At 38.1% G+C, this 5,852-nt stretch overlaps 1 protein-coding gene across 2 annotated transcripts in view; it reads left to right on the top strand.

Annotated features, from left to right (window-relative positions):
* Positions 1 to 4,628: 4,628 nt before the first annotated feature.
* plekhf2 (pleckstrin homology domain containing, family F (with FYVE domain) member 2) overlaps positions 4,629 to 5,852 on the top strand; it is a 22,873-nt gene continuing 21,649 nt past the window's right edge. The window contains exon 1 of one of the 2 annotated variants that reach the window (XM_007572901.2): positions 4,629 to 4,803. The gene's annotated coding sequence lies outside the window, so the exon portion shown is untranslated. The remainder of the gene's footprint in view (positions 4,804 to 5,852) is intronic. The other variant, XM_007572900.2, reaches the window with a different exon arrangement.

Below are 5,852 nucleotides of genomic sequence, written 5' to 3' on the forward strand. Positions count from 1 at the left end.
ATACTGACATTCACACCTTCTGATGTTTCAAGGCTGCACCTGTTTGTACTTCAACCCTTAAAACGAAATCAGTAATTTTGGAAAGCTTTGACATTTATCCAGCTCAGTTTAGTAGAAATAATTCCAAATGTTTTAAATATGCGAACATCTGTGGCGTCTGGCTGGGATTAAGAAAATGTGCAGCTCACCGGCTAATGTGGGATGTAAGAAATCTGACATGGTGTTAATATTAAAAAGACAAACCAGGTAATTGTGTGGAGCACATGGATGCCTTTAGAATATTGTATTTTATTATGGTGCATGATGGAGCAGCTGTTAGTACTGTTGCCTTGCAGCCAGAAAGTTAATGGTTCAGATCCTGGTCTGAGGTCTTTTTGCATGGAGTTTGCATGTCTACCCCATAAATGAATGTGTTTTCTCAGCGTACTCTGGTTTCCTCCCAGTTCAAAAACATGTTTTTCCGGTTAACTGGTCCTTCTAAATTGCTTTTAGGGGTGAGTGTTTGCATGGTTGGTAGTTTGTACTTTGTGTCTCAGAGCTGCTTTATGATGGACTGGCAAAAAGTCCAGGATACATCCCACTTGTATGGATATGTGAGTATATCCACTGGATAGATCTAAAGACAACAATGCAGGGTTTTCAAAATGCATTCAGGCGATCTAGTTATGTTTCTATCACTTTACGCATCTAGAAACTTACAGTTTTCTCAGTCAATCTTTGAAGAATAATTCTGGTTCAGTTAGATTTGCTATTTTTAAATCTTGCTGCAGATTCACAAAGGTTTGAGCTTTGACTGGACCATTCTAACACATGCGTAAGCCTTGATGTAAATTGTAGTTTATTGTAGCAGTCACTGTATGTTTAGGGTCGTTGCCCTGCTAGAAAGTGAATCCCAGCTTGCAGTCTTCTGAAGCCTCTAACAGTTTTTCCTCTGATACTTTTCTGTATTTAGCTTCATTCATCTTTCCATCAACTCAGACCAGGATCCCTGCTGAGGAAAAGCATCTCCACAGCATGATCCTGCAGAGTGATGTGCAGTGTAAGTTTTCCACCCAAAATAGAGCTTTGCATGCAACCCAAAGTTTCTACTTTGACCTGGTCTAACACTTTCTACATGATTCCTCTGAACCTTGGGGCAAATTGCAAACATTTATTCATTTATTAAAATTTTTTTAGAGTTAATGCAAATTGTATTGAAGACAAATGGAGACCACACTTTTCAGTTTTTTTTTTATTTTAAAAATAAAATTCCTTCCACTTTGGAATTATACATAATTTTCTGCTGGCCTATTACATAAAATTCCAATAAAATATATGACAAGTAAAAAAAAAAATCTGAACAGTTTTTGAATCTTCAGAGTGGCTAAAACTGTTATATCAGATTGTGGCAAGTTTTAGATTATAAGCATATTTCTTACAACACTACCTTCACTCTAAATAAACATTCTGCTTTCATGTTATAAATCATCAGCAACTGGATGGTTTCTGCAGGAGCTCGGTGAGGTTTTTAGGGCAATATAACAATACATCACTGCACATGACTAAGGATTTAAAAGGCTGTGGAGTGTTTTGAGGACATAAATCATTTTTAGCAAAAAAAATACTGGTTTATGATTGCGGTGAGAGTGTGTCCGTGTCCTCAGCAGAGGTTAGTGATAGCACTACTTCTATTATGTGAGGCCTGCGTGCACCAGCATGGTTTGTTATGAAGAATTTGAAGTAGGACTGGCCACTAATGTAGACATGACTAAAGCATTACCATGCTGCACTTGCAGAAAATTTCTGATTGATGTTATTGCAGTGCTCCAAGCAGAGGCTGATACGTGTATTGCATCTTGCCAGCACAACTAAAGGAAAAATATTCTGATTTCCCCCACAGCCTAATAGCATTTTGGTCCTCTCTTCTTTGCAGAATTGGGGGTTTCCAGCCCAGAATGTCAATTGTTTTTAAGGAAACTTTTTTACACAGTTCCAGCACAGTTTTCATACATTTTTGTTCTGAATAGATATTCAAATGTTTTATTATTTTAAAGCAAAGTAAAAGAAGAGGAAGTCTGTGATGGGAAAAAATACTTTGTCACAACAACAATGACAACTGCAGTGTACGAGCAGCAGGGAACCAAGGAACATAACGATAGTTCAGCAGAAAATGGAGGAGAGAGAAGTTATTTAATAAAGAAAGAGGACCAGAGGAATAAATTTGTATTTTCTTGTTAGTTAAACAGAATGGGGCAAAAAGCAAAGCAGAGACAAATGAAGAAATGTTTTGAAGTTCAGATCACACAATTTGCTTAAATGTGTTGATTTTCTGCTTTGAATTAAAGCTGTACTAATTGATTTTGATCTTTTAGCCAAATCTGGTCAAGACATGTGAGGCTTTACATGCAAGTAAAGTAAAGCCTAACACGTTCATGATAAACTGACATGTGAGGGTCAGTGTCTCTTCAGGAGGTGATTAGTTTCCCTTTCAGCACAGAGGCCTAATCTGGTCTCTTCCGGTGTTCCACTTCAACTTCTAAAGACGCGATAATGCAATTAAATAATCCAGTTGCCTCATTTTAGGTCTATCCATGGAATGACACGACAAGTGTAATCAGCAGACACTTTTAGCCTCTTCTAATTCAGAATTTATTTAGGAAATGTGACTTAATTCGATCTTCATGAAACATAGCCAGTGAAAATAAAGTTTACATGTGCAGCTCTGACTTTCAGCTTCGTCTTTTCTTCTATTTGTTGTGTTTACACCAAAGAGTACCCTCTTAGAGACCCCCAGAGTGCAAAATGCTACTGGGCAAAAGCTGCTTTAAATGCTGTAAAACAGAATGTACAACTCAGCTTCTGAAATATTTATGAGTTTAAGAACATTTTTGCCTTGGAAATACAAAATATGGTCATCTTGATTTCTTTAGACTGATGAATAACTTTTAATTTAAAGTTAAAAATATGACATTTTAATGGATGTTAAAAGGTAATATCTTAATACGACATCTAAATTTGATAGAAAATTTTAGCTATGGGGCTGCATAGTGGCGCAGTTGGTAGAGCTGTTGCCTTGCAGCAAGAAGGTTCTGGGTTTGATTCCCAGCCCCAGTCTTTCTGCATGAAGTTTGCATGTTCTCTCTGTGCATGCATGGGCTTCCTCCAGGCACCCTGGTTTCCTCCCACAGTGCAAAAACATGACTGTCAGGTTAATTGGCCTCTCCAAATTGCCCCTAGGTGTGAGTGTGTGTGTGTGCATGGTTGTGTGTCTCTGTGTTGCCCTGCGACAGACTGCCTACCTGTCCAGGGTGTACCCCACCTCTCGCCCAGAACGTTAGCTGGAGATAGGCACCAGCAACCCTCCCGACCCCACCAAGGGACCGGGGTGTAAGAAAATGGATGGATGGATGGATTTTAGATACGGATTATAGCTGCTCAGGGTTCAGCAGATTAAATGTTATTCTCAATAAACACCTCAAGACAGACAACCACAAGCGGAAAAATTGTAGGTAGTAACTAGTTACACTTAGTTACATTTACTTGAGTAACTTTTAAAAAAGAAAAAGTACTTTTAGTGGTAGTTTTACTACACTGTACTATTTCCGAATGCTCTACCCAAATGAAGAGGAACACAGAAATATGTGTGCTCACTGAAATTTATTTGTAAGCTGAATGAGAGAACTGAATTTGAACTGAATTTTGAAAGGGAAATTGCATAAAATGTTTCCTGTTTACCCACAATATGTTATTTTTCATAAATCTATGTGCCTACAGAATTTGTGCCACTGATGGGCTGATGGTACGTTGAGTAGGTTGAGTGGACAATGTGTCCCCTGTAAACATGTAACTCCCACTCCACATTTGGCTCAATGAATGTGAACTATAGCATAATTTCATTCCCCCCTTCCACCCATCTGAAGAAATACACTTTTGAATTTCCAACTGTAAGTGACAACAACATAATAAAGCACCTGACATCCGGCTATAACTTTAGGCTTTGGCCCCCATCTGGCTGAACCTATGCTTTCTGGAAGCATGCCTGTTCAAGAGCCATGTACAATAATGTTAAAGTGTAAGAAAAACTGCCAACTATTGTGACAATTCCTTAAATAAATATGTATATCTTATAGTTTAAAATATAAGATTCAGTACATTTATTGAATAAAAACTGCATGCTTACTAGGAAAAGAATGTATCTATATACATTTTTATATGCATACAAGTATACATATTTAAAAAAAAGCAACGACTTCCCAACCGTGACAAGAGCAAAGGCCCTGAAACAGGATGTTTGTATTATGACATTAAGGGAAAAATATTGAGCAATATTTAACAGCAATCATGCATATCTTTCTCATAATGTGCAGCCCAGTCATAACACATATAATCTGAGAGTTTAGTTAAACTTCATTACATAATTATAGGAAAGTTCACAACAATTTCCCCCTTTTTGTTTGATTTTGTTTGTACTGTGGTCACAAACTCTGACAAGATTTAGTTTGATTGTTTGTTTTACTATTTAGGGTCATTTTAAATAGTAAAATAAAGTATGTAAATCGCCACAGGGCTCAGTGAAGTTCAGTTCCTGCACATTCTTATCATAGGTGTTTTTCGCATTTCCCACCAGTCCGGTGGGCCATGAACGCAGCGCGGCGCTGCCATGTTGTTGTTTTATCTTCAGCGCAGAGTTTCCAGCTGCTGTCGGTGTCTGTGGACACGGTGGGCACTTATTCAGGGAGACGCGCTCCTTTACGGATATTTCCTGGAGTACAGCTAAACATCGAGTCACCGCAAAAGTTACCGCACCCCAGGAGCTACCGTCGGGTATGTACTTATTTTTGGCGTAAAAGTTGTCTCTGTTGACACTTTACTGATTGGCCAATGCTTGTTCTGTGGGTTTTGGGCTACTTTCCCCCCACCATTCATGTCTCTAAAAACCCGCTTAGTGGTTTCAAAGAAATATTCAGGGGGTTATGAAACCAGCGACTTTTTTGTGGTCGAACCATACAAAAAGAAAAGTTAGCCTCGGTTAAAAAAGCGAAATATCCGAGGCGTTCGGAAGCTAACATCTGAGCTAGCTAGCTAATGCTGACAACTGACACCACTTTGCCCAACTTTGTGGCTTGGAAAGTAACTTAAACTGAGGATTGTGTCGTGGGAAGTCGTGAAAACTTCTTGTGGTGAGCTGGTGGGTCTAGAGATTACTATTACTCGCTCATTCAAGGGCAGAGGTGAATGGAAACTGTCCTCAGGTCAAAATATTTCCGAATGTAAAAAAATATATCTTGAAATTTTATTGATAAATGCTTTCCATAGCAGAAAAATCTTGGGAATATCTCAGGCCTATTTCAGTAATCTGTAAGGTCAACCGGTAAATCAGTCAGAAATCCAGAATCATTATTACGAAGTTTTAGAGGTTGTGTGAAACTTTTTTTCTACCACAAAAAGGGAACTTTGTCATGTCTTCACTTCTTCTGAGTCAGTTTGGGAGTGGAGAAGGATTGCATTGCTCTACATTCTCCATTACTATTAGCCGTTCTTTAAAATGCTGGAGTTAGTAGAGTGTCAAAGTTCATTCATACTTAAACAGTTGTAATGAGATCATTATCTATTTACAACAATGTGGCTTTTAGTATAAGACAGGATTTTCTAACTCCATCTAAGAAATAACTTTTGGATTGCACTTTTGGGAATTTCCAAAGAAGGTGCTTTTTTTTCTTGCGTTACAATGCTCATCATATTTTAAAAGCAGTTTATAAATGGTACATTTCGCCTCCCACACTTTGAAAAGTGTTGCACTCAAAGTAGTCTTGCATGGTATAAGGAAACCAAAGCTGTTTCTAGTTTATGATTAAACTAGAAAGCCATATTTA

The sequence above is a fragment of the Poecilia formosa genome, unplaced genomic scaffold (genome assembly GCF_000485575.1).
Source record: "Poecilia formosa unplaced genomic scaffold, Poecilia_formosa-5.1.2 Scaffold310, whole genome shotgun sequence".
In the NCBI taxonomy this organism is placed as follows: domain Eukaryota; kingdom Metazoa; phylum Chordata; class Actinopteri; order Cyprinodontiformes; family Poeciliidae; genus Poecilia; species Poecilia formosa.